The 22,001-nt window shown below is 39.9% G+C and overlaps 1 protein-coding gene across 3 annotated transcripts in view; it reads left to right on the forward strand.

Annotated features, from left to right (window-relative positions):
* Positions 1-22,001, forward strand: part of RBMS2 (RNA binding motif single stranded interacting protein 2) — a 71,769-nt gene that overhangs the window by 9,965 nt on the left and 39,803 nt on the right. The window contains exon 1 of one of the 3 annotated variants that reach the window (XM_045462714.1): positions 19,061-19,085. The exons of the other annotated variants lie outside the window; for them this stretch is intronic. The gene's annotated coding sequence lies outside the window, so the exon portion shown is untranslated. Of the gene's footprint in view, positions 1-19,060; positions 19,086-22,001 lie in introns of those variants that run through there. 3 annotated transcript variants of the gene reach the window in all.

Below are 22,001 nucleotides of genomic sequence, written 5' to 3' on the forward strand. Positions count from 1 at the left end.
TAGACACTTAGATTGGTTCCATGTCTTGGCGCTTGTGAATAATGTGGCAGTGAACATGGGACTCAGGATACTCTTTGAGAAAGTGATTTTATCTCCCATGTATCTATACCCAGAAGTGGGATTGCTGGATCTAATGGAGTTCTATTTTTAGTTTTCTGAGGAACCTCCATACTCCATACTCTTTTCCATGGTGGCTGCACCAATTTACGTTCCTACTAATGGTACACTAGGATTCTCTTCTCCACACCCTTTCCAGCATTTGTTATCTCTTGTTTTTATGACAATAAAACAGATGTGAGGTGATATTTCATTATGGTTTTGATTTGTGTTTCCCTAAGGATTAGTGACATTGAGCACTTTTTCACTTAGCTATTGGCTATTTGTATGTATTCTTTGGGAAAATGTCTATTCAGGTTTTCTGCCCATTTTTAAAAAAATGTTTATTTATTTTTGAGAGAGAGAGAGAGAGAGAGAGAGAACATGAGCGGGAGAGGGGCAGAGAGAATGGGACAGAGGATCCAAAGCAGGCTCTGTGTTGACAGCAGCGAGCCTGACGTGGGGCTCAAACTCACAAACTGCAACGCAAGATCATGACCTGAGCCGAAGTTGGATGCTCAACCTACTGAGCCACCCAGGCATCTGCTCATTTTTTAATTTTTTTTTTTTTTTTTTTGCTTTCCATTTATATTAGTTCCTTATATATTCTGGTTTTTTGACCCCTCATTAGCTATATGGTTTGCAAAATTTTCTTTAATTCTGTAGGTTTCCTTTTCATTTTGTTGATTGTTTCTTTTGCTGTGCAGAAATTTTTCGTTTGGTATAGCCCCAATATTGATTTTTTGCTTTTGTTGCTTGCACTTTTGGTGTCATATCCAAAAAAACAACATCAACTAGATCAATGTGAAGGGGCTTTTTCACTGTTTTCTTCTAGGAGTTTTATGGTTTCGGATCTTACATTTAAGTCTTTAATCCATTTCAAATTAATTTTTGTGAGTGGTTGTTAATATAGGGATGCAATTTTCATTCTTTTGTGTGTAGATATACAGTTTTACCGTTACCATTTATTGATGGGACTGTTCTTTCCTCATTGAATGTTCTTGGTTCTGTTATCAAATTTGAGTTGCCAGTGTATATGTGGATTTATTTCTAGGTTCTTGATTCTGTTTCCATTGGTCTGTGTCTGCTTTTTAAATTTTTTAGTTAAGGGGCGCCTGGGTGGCTCAGTCGGTTAAGTGTCCGACTTCGGCTCAGGTCATGATCTCGTGGTTCACGAGTTCGAGCCCCACGTCGGGCTGTGTGCTGACAGCTCGGAGCCTGGAGCCTGCTTCCGATTCTGTGTCTCCCTCTCTCTCTGACCCTCCCCCCATTCATGCTCTGTCTCTCTCTGTCTCAAAAATAAATAAACGTTAAAAAAAATTTTTTTTTAAATAAATTTTTTAGTTAAAAATTTATTTAAAAAAAAATTTTTTTTTTTCCAATGTTTATTTATTTTTGGGACAGAGAGAGACAGAGCATGAACGGGGGAGGGGCAGAGAGAGAGGGAGACACAGAATCGGAAACAGGCTCCAGGCTCTGAGCCATCAGCCCAGAGCCCGACGCGGGGCTCGAACTCACGGACCGCGAGATCGTGACCTGGCTGAAGTCGGACGTTTAACCGACTGCGCCACCCAGGCGCCCCGTTAAAAATTTATTAGTATTATTTTTTAAGTAAGCTCTGTGCCCATCATGTGGCTTGAACTTACAACCCTGAGATCAAGCGTTGCATACTTTACTGACTGAGCCAACCAGGTACTCTTTTAAAATTTAATTAAAAAAAATTTTTTTTTTAAATTTACATCAAAGTTAGCATATAGTGCAATAATGATTTCAGGAGTAGAATCGGGGGTGCCTGGGTGGCTCAGTTGGTTAAGCGTCTGACTTTGGCTCAGGTCATGATCTCATGGTCTGTGAGTTGGAGCCCCAAGTTGGGTCCTGTGCTGACAGCTCAGAGCCTGGAGCCTGTTTTGGATCCTGTGTCTCTGTTTCTCTTTCTGTCCCTCCCTTGCTTGCTCTCTGTCTGTCTCTCTTAAAAATACATAAACATTAAAAAAAAAAAAAAAAAAGGAATAGAATTCAGTGATTCATCCCCTGCAAATAACACCCGGTGCTCATCTTCCTTCCTAAGTGACTTCCTTAATGCCCCTTGCCTATTTAGACCATCCCCCCACCCACAATCCCTCCAGCAGCCATCAGTTTGTTCTCTATATTTAAGAGTCTCTTATGTTTTGTCCCCCTCCTTGTTTTTATATTATTTTTGCTTCCCTTCCTTATGTTCATCTGTCTTGTATCTCAAATTCCACATGAGTGAAGTCATATATTTGTCTTTCTCTGACTAATTTCACTTAGCATAATACACTCTAGTTCTATTCACATTGTTGCAAATGGCAAGATTCATTCTTTTTTATTGCTGAGTACTATTCCTGGTACACACACACACACACACACACACACACACACACACACACACACCACATCTTCTTTATCCATTCATGTGTCGATGGACGTTTGGGCTCTTTCCATACCTTGGCTATCGTTGATAGTGCTGCTATCAACATTGGGGTGCATGTGCCCCTTTGAGACAGCACACCAGTATCATTTGGATAAATACCTACAAGTGCAATTGCTGGGTTGTAGGGTAGTTCTACTTTTAGTTTTTTGAGGAACCTCCATACGGTTTTCCAGAGCGACTGCACCAGTCTGCATTCCCACCAGCAGGGCAAAAGGGTTCCCCTTTCTCCACATCTTCACCAACGTCTATCATTGCCTGACTTGTTCATTTTAGCCATTCTGACAGGTGGGAGGTGGTGTCTCATTGTAGTTTTGATTTGTATTTCCCTGATGATGAGTGATGTTGAGCATTTTTTCGTGTGTTTGTTAGCCATTTGGATGTCTTCTTTGAAGAAGTGTCTATTCATGTCTTTTGCCCAATTTCTTCACTGGATTATTTGTTTTTTGGGTGTTGAGTTTGATAAGTTCTTTATAGATTTTGGATACTAACCCTTTATCTGATATGTCATTTGCAAATATCTTCTCCCATTCTGTTGGTTGCCTTTTTTTTTTTTTTATTTTTTTTTTAACGTTTATTTATTTTTGAGACAGAGAGAGACAGAACATGAACGGGGGAGGGTCAGAGAGAGAGGAGACACAGAATCTGAAACAGGCTTCAGGCTCTGAGTGGTCAGCACAGAGCCCAACGCGGGGCTCAAACTCATGGACTTTGAGATCATGACCTGAGCCGAAGTCGGACGCTTAACTGACTGAGCCACCCAGATGCCCCTGTTGGTTGCCTTTTAGTTTTGCTGATTGTTTCCTTTGCTGTGCAGAAGCTTTTTATTATTTATGTATTTTTATTTTTTTAATATTTATTTTTGAGAGAGACAGAGTGTGAGTGGGGGAGGGGCAGAGAGAGAGGGATACACAGAATCTGAAGCAGGCTCCAGGCTCTGAGCTGTCAGCACAGAGCTCGATGTGGAGCTCAAACCCACGAACCGCAAGATCATGACCTGAGCCGAAGTTGGACGCTTAACTGACTGAGCCACTCAGGCGCCCCTGGAAACTTTTTATTTATTTATATTTATATTTTATTTTATTTTTATTTTTATTTTATTGTATTTTTTAATTTATTTTATGTATTTTGGGGGGTAGCTTTTTATTTCGATGAGGTTCCAATAGTTCATTTTTGCTTTTGTTTCCCTTGCCTCCGGAGATGTGTTGACTAAGAAGTTGCCGCAGCCAAGGTCAGAGAGGTTGTTGCCTGTTTTCTCCTCTTGGATTTTGATGGCTTCCTGTCTTACATTTAGGTCTTTCATCCATTTTGAGTTTATTTTTGTGTATGGTGTAAGAAAGTGGTCCAGGTTCATTTTTCTGCACGTCGCTGTCAAGTTTTCCCAGCACCATTTGCCGAAGAGACCGTCTTTATTCCATTGGATATTCTTTCCTGCTTTGTCTAAGATTAGTTGGCCATACGTTTGTGGGTCCATTTCTGGGTCCTCTCTTCTGTTCCATTGATCTGAGTGTCTGTTTTTGTGTCAGTACCATACTGTCTCGATGATTACAACTTTGTAATACAGCTTGAAGTCCGGGATTGTGATGCCTTCAGCTTCGGTTTTCTTTTTCAAGATTGCTTTGGCTATTCAGGGTCTTTTCTGGTTCCATACAAATTTTAGGATTGTTTGTTCTAGCTCTGTGAAGAATGCTGGTGTTATTTTGATAGGGATTGCATTGAATATGTAGATTGCTTTGGGTAATATCAACATTTCAACAATATTTGTTCTTCCAATCCAGGAGCATGGATTTCTTTGTGTCTTCTTCAATTTCTTTCTTAAGCTTTCTATAGTTTTCAGTGTATAGATTTTTCACCTCTTTGGTTAGATTTATTCCTAGGTATTTTATGGGTTTTGGTGCAATAGTAAATGGAATCGATTCCTTGATTTCTCTTTCTGTTGCTTCATTATTGGTGTATAGGAATGCAACAGATTTCTGTACATTGATTTTATATCCTGCGACTTTGCTGAATTCATAGATCAATTCTAGCAGTTTTTTGTGGACTCTTCTGGGTTTTCTGTATAGAGTATTATGTCATCTGCGAAGAGTGAAAGTTTTACTTCTTCCTTGCCAATTTGGATGTGTTTTATTCTTTTGTGTTCTCTGATTGCTGAGGCTAGAACTTCCAATACTATGTTGAATAACAGTGGTGAGAGTGGACATCCCTGTCGTGTTTTTGACCTAAGGGAGAAAGCTCTCAGTTTTTCCCCATTGAGAAGGACATTAGTGGTGGGTCTTTTGTATATGGCTTTTATGATCATGAGGTATGATCCTTCTATCCCAGTTTCTTGAGGGTTTATTTATTTTTGAGAGAGACAGAGAGAGGGTTGTGGGCGTATGCAAGTGGGGGTGCGGCAGTGAGAGAGAGGGAGAGAGAGAATCTCAAGCTGATGGCCCAGAGACTGAACGTCGGACTCTAATTCAGGCACTGTGAGATCATGACCTGAGCCGAAATCAAGAGCGAGACCCTTAACCCACTGAGCCACCCAGGCACTCCACTTTCAATTTCTTCCACCTGTGTTTTGTAGTTTCCAGTATACAGATCTTTCACTTCCTTATTTTTAAGTATTTTATTGTTTTTGATGCTTTTGTTAATGGAATTGTTTTCTTTCTGATACTATATGGAGATGTAACTGATTTCATTGATAGTATATAGAAAAACAACTGATTTATTAATGTTGATTTTGTATCCTGAAGCTTTACTGAATTCGTTTATTAGGCCTCACACTTTCTTGGTAGAGGTTTATAATTTTTTGTATATAGGGTATGTTATCAGCAATTATACTCTTCCTTTCAGATTTGGATACCTTTATTTTCTTTTTTTGGGTGGCAAGTTGCTATTTATTTATGACAAATATTCCACATCTGTGATCCTCTTTTTAAAAAAAATTTTTTTATTAAAGTAATCTCTTCACCCCACATGGGGCTTGAATCACGACCCTGAGATAAAGAGTCACATGCTCCTCTCACTGAGCCACTGAGGTGCCCCTGGCAGAAGTTCTTTGAAATGAGGCCATGGGCCTTGGCCAGTCAGAGGATGCTGTTATCTGGCTTGCCTATCTTGCACATGGCCCCACAGATAGCGTAGGTTTTAAACTGACTGTTGAACCTTGTCAACCTTGGTCACGTTCATCTCGTCCTTGAATGTGTGGTTCTTGGTGGATGATATGATTGTTGGAGCATTTCTGTGGTAATACAAGTCCAGGAACTCCCTGGTGTCATTCTGCATGTTAAGGGTGCACCTGCTACCACCCTGGATGCCTTTATTTCTTCTAGCCTACTTGCTACAGCTAGAATTTCTAGTACTGTGTTGAATAGGAGTGGTCAGAATGGGCATCCTTGTCTTGTTCCTGATTTTAGAGGAAAAGCTTTCAGCCTTTCACTGTTGAGTATGATATTAGCTGTGGGCTTGTTGTGTATGGCCTTTGTATGTTGAATTATGTTCCTTCTATACCAAATTCGTTGAGCAGTTTTATAGTGAAAGGACATTGAATCTTGTCAGTTGCTTTTTCTGCATCTGTTGAGATGTATGATTTTTATCTTTCTTTTTTTTTTTTTTTTAACGTTTATTTATTTTTGAGACAGAGAGAGACAGAGCATGAACGGGGGAGGGGCAGAGAGAGAGGGAGACACAGAATTGGAAGCAGGCTCCAGGCTCGGCTCTGAGCTGTCAGCACAGAGCCCGACGCGGGGCTCGAACTCACAGACTGTGAGATCGTGACCTGAGCTGAAGTCGGACGCTTAACCAACTGAGCCACCCAGGCGCCCTATTTTGCTAGTATTTTGTTGAGAATTTTTGTATCTATATTCATCAGAAATTTTGGTCTGTTGTTTTCTCTTAGTGTGCTCATCTGGCTTTGGTATCAAGATAATGGTGGCCTTACAAAATGAATTTGGGAATGTTTCCTCCTCTTTAGTTTTTAGAAGAGTTTGAGAAGAACTGGTGTTAATTCTTTAAATGTTTGGTAGAATTCTCCCATGAAGCTGTCTGGTCCTGGGCTTTTCTTTCTTGGGAGGTGTTTGATTACTGATTCAGGCTCCTCACTTGTTTCTCGTCCGTTCAGATTTTCTGTGTAGTTTGTTTAATGTTTTATTTATTTTTGAGAGAATGAGCGTGAGCAGGGGAAGGGCTGAAAGAGAGGGGGAGAGAGTATCCCAAGCAGGGTCCTTACTGTCAGTACATGCATGGCTCAACCTCATGAACCCAATGCATGGCTCAACCTCATGAACCATGAGGTCATGACCTCAGTCAAAATCAAAAGTTGGACGCTTAACTGACTGAGCCACCCAGATGCCCCTGTTTGTTTTTATGATTAATACTTGGTAGGCATAAGTTTCTATGAATTTATCTATTTCTTCTAGGTTATCAAATTTGGTGGTGTATAATTATTCATGGCAATCTCTTATCCTTTATGTTTCTGTGGTATCAGTTGTAATGTCTCTTCTGTACAATTTTGAGTTCTCTTTTTCTTTGTAAGTCTAGCTAAAGTGTTGTCAATTGTTTATCTTTTCAAAAAACCAACGCTTAGTTTCACTGAGCTTTTCTATTATTTTTCTATTCTCTATTTGATTTATTTCTTCTCTGACCTTTGTTCTCTCATTTTTTCTATTAACTTTGGGCTTAATATGGTCTTCTTTTTCAAGGTCCTTGAGGTTGTTTGAAAAAATTTTTAAATATTTATTTTTGAGAGAGAGAGTACAAGCAGGAGGAGGGGTAGAGAGAGAAAGAGAGGAGAGATAAAATCCCAAGCAGGCTCCATCCTGTCCGTGTGGATCCTGACACAGGGCTCAGTCTCATGAACTGTGAGATAATGAGCTGAAATTAAGATTCCGACACCCGGGGCGCCTGGGTGGCGCAGTTGGTTAAGCGTCCGACTTCACCCAGGTCACGATCTCGCGGTCCGTGAGTTCGAGCCCCGCGTCGGGCTCTGGGCTGATGGCTCAGAACCTGGAGTCTGTTTCCGATTCTGTGTCTCCCTCTCTCTCTGCCCCTCCCCCGTTCATGCTCTGTCTCTCTCTGTCCCAAAAATAAATAAATAAAAACGTTGAAAAAAAAAAATTAAAAAAAAAAAAAAAAGATTCCGACACCCAACTGACTGAGCCACCCAGCTGCCCCAAGATTTTTTCTTCTTTAAAAAAAATTTTTTTAATGTTTATTTTTGAGAGAGAGACAGACAGACAGACAGAGTGTGAGCAGGGGAGGGGCAGAGAGAGAGGGAGACACAGAATCTGAAGCAGGCTCCAGGCTCTGAGCTTCCAGCACAGAACCAGATGCAGGGCTCCAACTCACAAACTGCGAGATCATGACCGGAGCCAGTTTGATGCTTAACTGACTGAGCCACCCAGGTGCCCCAATTTTTTTCTTAATGTATTTATTGCTATAAACTTCCCTCGTTGCAATATTTTTGCTACATATCATGAGTTTTGGTATGTTGTATTACCATTTTTTTTTGTTTCAGGATTTTAAAAATTTCTTCTTTGACCCATTGGTTGTTCAGGAGTGTATTGTTTGATTTCCACATTTTGTGAATTTTCTAATTTTCCTTCTGTTATTGATTCTAGTTTTTTACCATTTTGGCCAGAAAAGATACTTGATGGGCTTAGTAATCTTTATTTACTAAGACTTGTTTTGTGATTTAATACATGCTCTAATCTGCAGAATGTTCATGTACACTTGCAAAAAGAATGTGTATTCTCCTGTTGGTTGGAATGTCCTGTATGTGTCTCTTAGGGCCATTTGGTTTAAAGTATACTTTGAGCCCTGCATTTCTATATTAATTTTCTGCTGGGTGATCTATCCATTGTTGAAAGTGGGGTGTTTAAGTCCCCTACTATTAGTGTACTGTTGTCTGTTTTTTCCTTCAGATCTGTTATTATTTGCTTAATATATTTAAGTACTTTCATGTTGGGTGCATATGTATTTACAATTTCTATATTCTCTGGATGAATTGACTGCTTTATCATTATATAATGATCTATGTCTCTTGTTTTTTTACTTAAAGTCTATTTCTTCTGATGTAAGTATAGTTATCTTGCACTCTTGGTTTCCATTTGCATGGAATATCTTTTTCCAACCGTTTACTTTGTTCTTATGCGTGTTTTGTAAGTAACATGTTAAGTTGGGTCTTGTTTTTTTATCCATTCAGCCACTCTGCATTTTGGCTGGAGAATTTAATCCATTCACGTTTAAAGTGATCATTTCTAGGTAAGGACTTATTATTGGCATCTTGTTAATTGTTTCTGGCTTTTTTTTTTTTTTTTCTTAAGTAAACTCTACCCTCCAATGGGGCTTGAACTTGCAACCCTGGGATCAAGATCAAGGACCAGGCACCCCTATTTCTGGCTGTCTTGTAGTTCTTTTCTTCCTCTTTTGCTGACTTTTTTTTGTGAATTGATGATTTTCTGATAATTACTGATTACTGGTAACTTGTCTTTGTATACAAAATCTACGCTTTTAACCTCCCCCTGACATTTTATGTTTTCATATCACAGTTTACATATTTTTATGTTGTATATCCATTGACAAATTATTTTAAGTATAGCTATTGCAGGACTTTCTTTTTTTTTTTTTTAAAGTAGGCTCTACACCCAATGTGTGGCTTGAAGTCATGACCCTGAGATCAAGAGTTGCACGCTCTACCAACTGAGCCAGCCGGGTGCCTCAGTACTTCTGTTCTTTAACTTTTATATTAGAGTTAAGTGGTTAATACCATTATGTTACAGTATTAGAATATTCTGAATCTGATTATATGTTTACCTTTACAAGTGTGTTGTGTATTTTCATATGTTTTCATGTTGCCAGTTAGTATTCTTTCATTTCAGCTTCACCAACTTCTTTCATCATTTCTTGTAAGTCAGGTCAAATGGTGATGAATTTTCTTAGTTTTTGTTTGTTAAGGAAAGTCTTCCTGACCTTCATTTCTGAACAACAATTTTTCTGGGTAAACTATTCTTGGTTGGCATTTCTCTTTTTTCTTTCATCATTTTGACTATATTATCCCATTCTCTTCTAGCCTGCAAGGTTTCTGCTAAAACATCCACTGATAGTCTTTGGAGGTTTCCTTGTATGAGGGAATTTGTTTTCTTGTTGATTTTATTTATTTATTTATTTATTTATTTATTTATTTATTTATTTATTTATTTTTAAGGTTTTATTTACTTAAGTAATCTCTACCCCCAATGTGGGGCTTGAACTCAAGACCTTGAGATCAAGATTTGCACACTCTTCCAACTGAGCCAGCCAGACGTCCTTTCTTGTTGATTTTAAAATTCTGTCTTTAGGGCACCTCTCTTTTGGTTGGTTAAGCATCTGACTCTTGATTTCGGCTCGGGTCATGATCTCATGGTTCGTGAGTTCAAACTCCACATTGGGCTCTGCACTGACAGCTCTCCTATCTCTGCCCTTCCCCTGCTCGCTCTCTGTCTCTCTCTCTCTGTGTCTATCTCTAAATAAGTAAATAAATACTTACAAGCATAAATAAAATTCTGTCTTTGTCAGGCAACTGACTGGTTCAGTTTGAGCACGCAGTTATTGATTTCAGGGTCATGAGTTCAAACCCCACATTGGGGTAAAGATTACTTTGAATAAATTAAATTCTTTGTCTTTGATTTTAGACAGTTTATTATAATCTGTCATGGAGAAGATTGTTTAGGATTGAAATTTTGGGGTAAGTTATTACTTTCATGAATTGGATGTCCAAATATCTCTCCAGGTTTGGGAAGTTCTTAGTCATTGTTTCTTTGAATAAGCTTTCTACCCCTTCTCTTCTCCTTCTGGGATTCTAGGGATGTATAAATTGTTTCTGTTAACATGTCCCTAAGTCCCATTAACTTTCTTCATTCCTTTTCCTTTTTTTCTTCTGACTGGATAATTTCAAAGGACCACTCTTCAGGCTCACTGATTCTTTTGTTTGGTCTAGCCTATAAGGTACTTGTAAGTTGCCAGATCCAACTAGCTTTTTTTTTAGTTTACATCTTACATAACTTCTTGGCAGCATTTGCTAGAGTTGACTATTCTCCATTTCTCGAAATGCTCTCTTTCCTTGCCTCTAGTTACACAACCTTTTTGGGTCATGCCCTTTTGGCCCTTCTCTTTTGGTCTACTTGTCAGTTATTCTGTTCAATTCCTGATTATTTAGAATTCTTTAGGCCTTCCTACCTTACCTTCTCTTTAAATATACTTTTTTCCCTAGATTTTAGTTGTTAGTATGCTAATAGATTTACAGATTATAATTGCTAGACAGATCTCTCCACTGTGTATCCAGCTGCCTAGTAGATATTTTTTCCTGGAAATTTTATAAGTTATTCAAGTTCTTTTTTATGTTAGAGAGTATGTGAGTTGGGGAGAGGGGCAGGAGGAGGGAGAGAGAGAAGGAGATATTTATTTATTTATTGACTGATTAATTTATTAAAGGTAGCAAGACTTCTTTTTTTTCCCTTTAATCTTTGTTTATTTTTAAGAGAGACAGAGCACGAGCAGGGGAGGGGCAGAGAGTGGGGGAGACACAAAATCCAAAGCAGGCTCCAGGCTCTGAGCTGTCAGCACAGACCCCGACACGGGGCTCGAACTCACATTGTGAGATCATGACCTGAGCCAAAGTGGGACACTCAACTGACTGAGCCACCCAGGCGCCCCGCCGCTCTACTTTTTTAAAGTAAACTGTAGATCCAATGTGGGGCTCGAACCCATGACCCCGAGATCAAGAGTCAAATGTTCTACTGACTGAGCCAGCCAAGCACCCCTCAAATAACATATTTAAAATGTAATGCTTGCTTTGTAGTCCTCAAATTGCACTCCCCTGATCTCTATATGGTGTTATAAATGATACCACCATCTGTTTGGTTACTCAAGCTAGATACTGTCCTTTCTTACATCCAATCTATAAAGAAGTCCTGTTGATTCTGCCTTATAAGTTAAATCTCAAATCTTTCCACTTTTTTTTCATCTTTACTGCTGTTTCTCTAGTTATAGGTTGCATTGTTTCTTGTTTAGATATTTCAACTCCTGCCTCACTTTAGTTTGTTCTTCCCAGACTAGCCACAGTAATATTTTCAAAACCTACATCAGATCTTGTAACTTCTTTCTTACTTAAAATTATTCACTGACTGTCTAATGTGTTGAGAATGAAAGCCAAATACTTCAGCACAGGCTGGAAGGATCTGCCTCCCTCTCCATCCTTTATTACACTCTAGCTTTACTGACCTTCTGTTCCTTTTAGGTTCATTTGAATGTCCCACTTTATATCTTTTGCCCAAGTTTCCTCTCTTTGAAATGATCCTCTCTTTCATTCTCTGTATGGCTAGTTTTTTCTCATCCTTGAAATTTCACTTAAATGCCACCTTTTTGACCACACTAACTAAATTAGGTCACAGCTTTCTGTTCTTTTTTTTTCCTAGCCCATTTATCACAGTGGGTAATTACTCAATTACATTATGATTATTTGATTAATGTCTCTATCCCTGCTAAACGCTGAATTTCATTAGTACCTAGACTATCTCTGATTTAGCTCAGCATTTCATCCTTAGTACTTGACGTAGCCTGGTACTCTAAAGCAGGCATTCAGTGTATGTTGAATAAATGGATGTGAACTCTTTTAATTTTTCAGGCACTAGTATAAGAGCTTTACATGTATTTATTTTCATCTCCATAACAATTCTGTTGCATAGGTGCAACAGAACCTAACAGCCTTACCCATTTTACAGGTAAGGCTAAGCAACGCATCCAAAGTCACACAGCTAATACATGGCAACACTAGAAGAATTAAACCTAAGTCTTTGTGATTTTTGAGCCTGTGTTTTAACCACTTCCTGCTAGTTAATGGGACATATAAAGATACTTTTGAAAAGACATTTAGTAAACAATGATTCATTGCCTACTTAATTCTTAAATGAATAGTGAATAATTGAGTGCCTATATAAAAACTGAATTTTTACATGTGTATAAACATTTTTCCTTATGTATAAAATAAAAACTTTACATTAGGGAAGAAAATGGGGCGCCTGTGTGGCTCAGTCAGTTGAGCATCCAACTTCAGCTTGGGTCATGATCTCACAGTTTGTGGGTTCGAGCCCCACATCAGGCTCTGTGCTGACAGCTCAGAGCCTGGAGCCTGCTTTGGATTCTGTCTCCCCCCACCTCTCTGCACCTCTCCTGCTCACATTCTTTGTCTCTCTGTCTCTCAATAATAAAATGTTAAAAGAAAAAAAAAAAGGAAAGAAATGATTTTTTTTTTGTTGTTAACCCAAGTTGAATTATTATTAAATCATTATTTTACATTTGTAGGGTTTACAAACTGGGAGAGCCAGGCATGCTAACGCTTTACCCATCCCCTCTCTCATTTCAACTACCAAAGATGGTACTTGCCTTGCTCTCAGAGATTGTTGCGGTTTGAGGGATTTCACTTTGAAGCATTCCTCTTCCTCCATTCCATGTGAGAAATAAGAAAAAGTTTGAGAGATAACAATAAAGGTATTGCTTTTATTTCTAATAAAACTATTATTCAAGGAGGTAGCTTATATCTATGGGCCAGTGGATTTCTACTACTACCCCAGAATTAGACAGATTTATCTACCTGGATACAGCAGTGATTAAACAAAACAAAACAAAAATAGAAAGCTATAGACTTCCCCATCTGGTGACTTACCCCTTTAAAACTCAACCAGTGTGGAATAGCAAAGCTAAATGTGTATAGCCATACTTCATTTATGGTGCTTCACTTTATTGTGCTCTGCAGGTATTGTGTTTTTTTACATATTGAAGATTTGTGGCAACGCTGTGTTGAACAAGTTGATTGGCACCATTTTTCCAACAGCATTTCACACTTCATGTCACATTTTGGTAATCCTTGTGCTATTTCAAACTTAAAAAAAAAAAAAATTTTTAATGCTTATTTAAAAAATTTTTAAAAATATTTATTTATTTTAAATGTTTATTTTTGAGAGAGAGAGAGAGAGAGACAGAGTGTGAGTGGGGGAGGGGAAGAGAGTGAGGGACACACAGAATCTGAAGCAGGCTCCAGGCTCTGAGCTGTCAGCACAGAGCCCACTGTGGGGTCAAACTCCTGAGCCTCGAGATCGTGACCTGAGCTGAAGTTTGACACTCAACCGACTGAGCCACCCAAACGCCCCAGAATGTTTATTTTGTATTTTTTCTTAAAAAAAATTTTTTTTAATGTCTTTATTTTTGAAGAAGAGAGAGAGAACATGAGCGGGGGAGGAACAGAGAGAGAGGGAGACACAGAATTCAAAGCAGGCTCCAGGCTCTAAGCTGTCAGCATAGAGCCCCATGCGGGGCTCGAACCCACAAACTGTGAGATCATGACCTGAGCCGAAGCCGGACCCTCAACCAACTGAGCCACCCAGGCGCCCCAACCAGAATGTTTATTTTTGAGAGAGAGAGACAGAGTGTGAGCAGGGGAGGGGCAGAGAGAGAAGGAGACACAGAATCTGAAGCAGTCTCCAGGCTCCAAGCTGTCAACACAGAGCCCAACAGGGGGCTGGAACCCACGAACCATGAGATCATGACCTTAGCTGATGTCGGACGCTTAACCAACTGAGCCACCTAGGCGCCCCTCAGACTTTTTAATTGTTATTATATTTATGGTAATGTGTGATCAGTGATTTTTGATGTTACTATTGTAATTGTTTTGGGGTGCTGTGAACTTATATAAGATGGTGAACTTAAGTGGTAAGTGTGTGTGATTTTACCACTTCATTGGCTGTTTCCTCCATCTCTCTCCCTCTCCTCAGGCCTTCATATACCTTGAGACACAATGTTGAATTAGGCCAGTTAGTAACCCTACAGTGGCCTCTAAGTGTTCAAGTGAAAGGAAGGGTTCAGTGTCTTTCGCTTTACATCAAAACCTAGAAATAATTAAGCTTAGTGTGGAAGACCTATTAAAAGTTGAAATAAGCTAAAAGCTAGGCCTCTTGTACCAAACAGCCAAGTTTTGAATGCAAAGGGAAAGTTTTTGAAGGAAAGTAAAAGCACTACTCCAATGAACCCACAAATGATAAGAAAGTGAAACAGCCTTATTGCTGATATGGAGAAAGTTTGAATGGTCTGGACAGAAGATCAAACCAGCCACAACATTCCCTTAATCTAAAGCTTAATCCAGAGCAAGGGCCTAAATCTCTTCAATTCGGTGAAGGCTGAGAGAGGTGAGGAAGCTGAAGAAGAAAAGTCTGAAGCTAGCAGAGGTTGGCTCATAGGGTTTAAGAAAGAAGCCACCTCCATAACATAAAAGTACAAGGTGAACCAGGAAGTGATGATATAGAAGCTGCAACCAGTTATCCAGATGTCACTAAGAGAGTTAAATGAAGGTGGGTACACTAAACAACAGATTTTCTTTAAAAAAAAAAAAAAAAAAAAAATTTTTTTTAACGTTTATTTATTTTTGAGACAGAGAGAGACAGAACATTAATGGGGGAGGGCCAGAGAGACAGGGAGACACAGAATCTGAAACAGGCTCCAGGCTCTGAGCTGTCAGCACAGAGCCCGACGCGGGGCTCGAACTCACGGACCACGAGATCATGACCTGAGCCGAAGTCGGCCGCTTAACTGACTGAGCCACCCAGGCGCCCCTAAACAACAGATTTTCAATGTATATGAAACTGCCTTCTATGAGAAGAAGATGCTCTTTAGCACTTCCATAGCTAGAGAGGAAAAGTCAGTGCCGAAGCTTCAAAAGACAGACTGTCTTGTTAGGGCTAATGCAATTAGTGACTTGAAGTTGAAGCCAATGCTCATTGACCATTCTGAAAATCTTAGGGCCCTTAAGAATTGTGCTGAGTCTACTCTGCCTGTGGTCTGTGAATGAAACAGCAGTACCTGGATGATAGCACATCTGTTTTACAATATGGTTTACCATATATTTTAAGCCCACTGTTGAGCCTATTGCTTAGAAAAAAGATTGCTTTCAAAGTATTGCTGCTCATTGACAATGTACTTGATCATCCAAGAGCTCTGATGGAGCTATCCAATGTGAATAATGTTTTTTTTTCATGCCTACTAACACAACATCCATTCTGCAACCCATGGATCAAGGATGAATTTTGACTTCTAAGTCTTATTATTTAAGAACTACATTTTGGGGGCACCTGCGTGGCTCAGTTTGTTAAGCCTCTGACTCTTGATCTCAGCTGAGGTCATGATCTCACAGTTTGTGAGTTCAAGCCCCACGTTGGGCTCTGTACTGACAGTGCAGAGCCTACTTTGAGTTCTCTCTCCCTCTGTCTCTGCCCCTACCCCACTTGTGCGCTGTCTCTCTCTCGCTCAAAATAAGTAAACTTAAAAAAAATTAAGAAAAAAAAAAAAGGGAACTACGTTTTGAAAGGTTGTAGCTGCCATAGATAGTGATTCCTCTGATGGATCTGGACCAAGTTAATTGAAAGCCTTACTGGAATTCGCCATTCTAGATGTTATTAGGAACATTCATGATACGTGGGAAGAGGTCAAAATACCAACATGAATAGGAGTTTGGAAGAAGTTGATTCCAACCCTCAAGGATGACATTGAAGGGCTCAAGACCTCAGTGGAGAAAGTCACTGTAGATGTGGTGGAAATAGCAAGAGAACTGGAATCAGAAGTGGAGTCTGAATATGTGACTGAATTGCTGCAATCTCATAATAAAACTTGAGTGCATGAGGAGTTGCTTCTTATTGGTGAGCTGAGAAAGTAGTTTTTTTTTTTTTTTATAGTTTTTTTAATGTTTGTTTATTTTTGAGAGAGAGAGAGAGAGACAGCATGAGCAGGTGAGCAGCAGAGACAGAGGGAGACACAGAATCCAAAGCAGACTCCAGGCTCCAAGCTGTCAGCACAGAGCCTAATGTGGGGCTCAAACCCATGAACTGGGAGATCATAACCTGAGCCGAAGTTGGACGCTCAACCTACTGAGCCACCCAGGCATCCCGAATTTTGTGTTATGTATATATGTGTGTATGTATCTATGTATGTATTTATTTATTTATGAATAACAGGGAGAGAGAGAACAGGGGAGAGGGAGAGAGAATCTTAAGCAGACTCCATGCCTAGAGTGGAGCCCGAAGAGGGACTTGATTTCACAACCTTGAGATCATGACCTGAGCTGAAATCAAGAGTTGGAACTTAACTGACTGAGCCACAAGTGCCCCATTTTAAATAAAGAATTAAGTTTTGAGAGAGAGAGCGAGAGAGCGCAAGGGGGAGAGAGAGAGAACCCCACAAGGTGCAGAGAGAGAATATGGAGCCCAGAGCATTGGCTCAAGCTTACCTGAAGCAGGGCTTGAGCTCACCCTATGCAGTGCTCAAACTCGTGAATCGTGAGATCATTACCTGAGCCAAAGTTGGGTGCTTAACTGACTGAGCCACCCAGGTGCGCCCCTCCCCCCACCACGCCTTTTCCTATATTCTTTATAGATGTAGTATATTGTAGCTGTTATGTAAATAGTACATATTTATGAGACTGTGGGTACTGGACCTTGTAGAAATTCTTACATCATCTTCCACATTACTATCCAAGAACTGGATAGAATTTTCTCTTCCTTTTTTGGAGAATTTATCCTTTTGCTTATACAGTTAACCCTTGAACAATGCAAGAGTTAGGGGCACTGAACCCCTGTGTAGTCAATAGATCCAGGTGTAGCTTTTGACTCCCCTGAAACTTAAGTACTAATAGCCTACTGTTGACCAGAAGCCTTACCAATAATGGTTGATTAAGACATATTTCATATGTTTTACATATTACTGTATTCTCACAATAACCTAGGGAAGAGAAAAATCTTATTAAAATCACAAGGAAGAAAAAATACATTTACAGTAATATACTGTATTGAAAAAAATTCACGTATAAGTGGACCTGTACAGTTCAAATCCATGTTGTTAAGGATGAACTGTAATCCATTTTTGGTATTCAGTGCTCAGTTTGGCAGTCAGTCCTCACTTCCACCTCTTACCTGTAACCTCTGCCCCATTCCAATTGTAGATTTAGATCATGAGTTTGATAAAAGTAGGTTAACACTTTTCCAAGGACTAATTTAGTTTAGTTTTGTTTTTGTTAGAAGGAGAGAGAATCTGAAGCAGATTCCACGCTCAGTGCTGAGCCTGTCACAGGGCTTGATCCCACGACTCTGGGATCATGACCTGAGCCAAAATCAAGAGTTAGATGCCCAACCAACTGAGCCACCCAAGCGGCCCTCTATCCTAGTTAAAAAAAAAAAATAGTATGTCAGATTTTAAAAGACATTTATTTTATATTTTTAGAGAACACGCAAGCTGGGGAGAGAGGCAGAGGGAGAGAGAGAATCCTAAGTAGCCTCCACACTCAGTCAGTGTGGAGCCCGACATGGGGCTGGATCCCATCACCCTGGGATTGTGACCTGAGCCAAAATTAAGAGTCAGGTCACTCAACTGACTGAGCCACCCAGGTGCCCCTTATTTACTTATTTTAAAGTAATCTCTACACCCAGTGTGGGGCTCGAACTCAACCTGAGATCAAGAGTCAGATGCTCTACTGACTGAGCCAGCCACATCCTCTGATTTTTGTTTTTTAATAGATAATAGATGTATGGCCTTGGGATAAAACAAAATGTTCAAATGGGTATTAATGAAACACACATAGAAAAAGCCTGTATTTTCACCCCATCCTACGTATATCTAGTCCCTTCTACCTAGTAGCCAGGATTATAAACTGTCTCTTTTGTATCTTTTTAGAGATAGTTGTATGCACATTATATCAAACTTTGTGAGTTCTTTGTGACTTGTAAAAGCAGACTAGAACAAGGATAGGACTTTATATACCTGATGTATTGCTGGATGGTTGCACATACACATTTTATCTTTTGATCTGGAAATAGACTAGGCATACATACCTTTCATATCCTTGGATTAGGCCAGTTCCTTTAGGTGTGTAGTATTGCCAGTATTTATTGTCTTTTCTATAAGGAAAAAAAAGATTCTATAATGACCAAAGGAGCAGAATCTTTCTGACTTTGAGTCTTAATAAGACCAGATCTTCAGTCTACCAATCTGTGTATTCTTTGAACAGGTAGAGTGAGGGTGGAAAAGAGGAGTACTGGTGTTTCCTGACTTCTTGTGGGTTTTTGATCTATTTCTGGCCAAAATGAAATTGTGTCAAATGATGAACATATGGTAAATGATGGGGTAGGGTACAACAAACTATAGGCAGGCATTATCTTTCCTGGTTTTTTTCTCTCCCTTTTCTCTCTTGTAGAAGAGGCAGATAACATTTCTCTGTAAGCCATGAAGTTGTTTTTGAGAGAGAGAGAGAGAGAGAGAGAGCAAGTGGGCAAGGGACAGAGTGGGAGAGAGAGAGAGAGAAGCGGGGCTCCTGTTCACCTGAAGCAGGGCTCGAAGTCACGAACTGTGAGATCATGACCTGAGCCGAAGTCAGATGCTTAACCAACTGAACCACCTGGGTGCCCTGAAAGCCATGAAGTTCTAATGATGCTGCTATTTTTGTTCACTTTGCAGTTCCTTCCTGGGCCATATATTCTCCTGAACACAGGTAATCCGTCAGCCAAGTTGAATAGTGGAGGGATTTGGTAATGCAGAATAACACTCAGTGGGGGCTCAGTTGTGTTCCACACATATTCTCCCCAAGCAGTCAGCTGTCCTGTTCCTACTTCAGCTGCTTAATCTTTAAAGATCCTTCTTCTGTCCTAAGAAGTTATGAAACTTTTTGCTGTATGTTTCCTGGTACATATGAGTTATTGCCACACTGACATGTACCCACAAACTGGTGACATGGTTGGTTATTACGAGGATTGCAGGCATGGGCGTGTGCTCCCTAAAAAGACTGTGCTTAAGAGGGCTCTGCCCACCATAAAATTGCCCATATACTTCAGTTGAGGGCTCTTGCTCTGGTTGGTTTATGTAAGCACCAGTATTACATAAGAGATATTCCTCTAGCTTGTTTAAGTCATAGTTCAGATACCTTTGTTCCTTACATGTTCTATTCTGACTGGACATTACCCATTGTCTAAGAACTTAGAACTGTTCTCTTTCCAGAAGAGAAAGAAACAAAAGATACAGGGTCCTGTAAAGGGCTGCTTTATGTGTTTACGCAGCTGTTAGCACGGGTTTGGATACTTTCAGTGTTCAGGTTTTTTGTTATTTGGTTCTGCTTAAAAAAAGCAAGGTGATAACAACAGAGGAAATGTTGAAATAAGACTGAGCCTCAGTTTCTAAGTTTTAAAAGAGAATAACACATTCCCTGTTACAGCTCACAGAGTTGTGAGGAAAATCAAATGAAATCATAAATGTGATAGGATTTAAGACACTGTTAAAGGTTAAACAAATGGATATAGAACAGAATTCTGTGTTAAACTTGGCCTTGAGGATTTTTGCACAGTGAGGTTTTTTTTAATCCAATTTTGAAGAAGACTTTTTCTTAAGACCTTCTCCATCAAATCTTCCACCTGAGTCTTCAAAGTAGACTGGTTGGTTCATTATTCAGGGTCCTAAAAGGAAACAGATGGCATATCCAAATTGAGTAATTTGAGAAAGATTTAATAAAGAGACTGTTTACAAATGGGTTGAAGGAAACCAGTGAGAGAGCAGAGTACCCTATAGCTAGCAATTCCAGAGCCTACATTACTTCATCACCTCTAGGTCTAATAGGGCAAAGTACTGAGAGAGAATACCAGAATCTAAGAGTAGCTATATGGAGGGAACTGTGGGCTGCAGTAGTATGCAGCCAAATCATGGTGTTTTGGCAGGAGCTAGGGAAATAAATACTCTGACCTCCTTCTCCTCCTGCCCTTTGGTTTTCTGCTGGTATACATCTGGTTACCCAAACCAGCTGGAAGCCAGAGGGCAAGGGAGCCTGTGCATTCACTCTACGTGGTCAGCTTCCTGGTACACAAAGCAAGGTGAGCAACAATGGTGAGTGGATCTGGAAAGGCAAATAGATTACTGGGTAGCATTCTGTGGTTACATGCTTAACTGAGGATTCTATAGTCATTTTGGCTTAGGGCTTTTAAATGTCTGTTGTATACTTGAGACCCAGTTTGAATACCACCTGGTATAAATGTAAGAAACTGGCTGGAGGCCATATGGTTGGTGTACCTTACTGTTCCCATCTTGGTATTCAAGAGATGCGGGGAAACAGATTGCTGTTCTAGTGGTAAGAGCCATGAAAGAGGAGGAGGAGATGAGGAGCTAGAGATGGTGTCAGGTTTACTTGAGTTCAGAGGAAGTAGTAGAAAGTGCCGAGTCAGCTTTTAAAATCAGCTATGGTGGGGCACCTGGGTGCCTCAGCTGTTAAGTGTCTGACTTTGGCCGAGGTCGTGATCTCAAGGTTCATGAGTTCAAGCCCCGCGTTGGGCTCTGTGCTGACAGCTCAGAGCCTGGAGCCTGCCTCAGATCCTGTATCTCCTCCTCTCTCTGCCTCTCGCCCACTCGCACTCTGTCTCTCTCAAAAATAAATAAAAATTAAAAAAAAAAATCCTTAAAATCAATCAATCAACCAACTATGGTAGACAGATATGAGGTATGTATTCTCCGGCGCAGGCTCTGCATTTTCCAGAGATGCCTTTTTTGTTTTAGTTTTAATATTGTTAGTGTTTGTTTTTAGGAAAGGGGGACTGTAAGATAATATCCCCTTTTTTTCCCCATAAAGCTTAATTAATTAATTTAGAGCACAAGTGTAGGAGGGTCAGAGGAAGAAGAAGAGAATCTTAAGCAGGCTCCATGATCCGCACAGAGCTCAACTTGGGGCTCAGTTCCACGAACTTAGGATCGTGACCTGAGCCAAAATCAAGAGTTGGATGCTCAACCAGTTGAGCCACCCAAGTGCCCCAAAGCTTTTTTTTTTTTTTTTTTTTTTTTTTTTTTTTTTTAATCTCTACAACCAAACATGGGGCTTAAACTCATGACCCCAAGGTCAGGAATCACATGCTCTTCTGCCAGCCAGGCGCCCCGGAAATATCCCTTTCTTGTTCTGATATGTTTTAATGGTTAATCTATATTTCCACTTGAATTTCAATAAATACATTAATATCATGACTTTTTTATCTGGAAATGAAGTGTGGTGATGCCAGCCTAGGCTGAGTTCTGTGCTAGTCCACGCTACCTGTGGTTGCCTGACATCTCAAAATGTTTTTAGTGGTTGGAATGTGCTCCTCTTTCCACCCATCCCCATCAAATTTTTACAACAGCTTTATTGATATATAATTCACATACCATACAAATCACCCATTTAAAGTGTACAGTTCAGTGGCTTTTAATGTTTTCACAGAGTTTGCATCCATTACCATAATCAATTTTAGGACATTTTCATTACCCCCCAAAAGGAACCCCACTAACTTAACCACCAGCCCCTCCTACCCCCACCTCCTGCTGCCATTCTCTCATTACTCACCTCTCACAGTCAGAGGTAATCTCTAATCTGCTAATCTAGAATAGATTTGCCAGTTCTAGA

The sequence above is a fragment of the Leopardus geoffroyi genome, chromosome B4, assembly GCF_018350155.1.
Source record: "Leopardus geoffroyi isolate Oge1 chromosome B4, O.geoffroyi_Oge1_pat1.0, whole genome shotgun sequence".
NCBI classification, from domain to species: Eukaryota; Metazoa; Chordata; class Mammalia; order Carnivora; family Felidae; genus Leopardus; species Leopardus geoffroyi.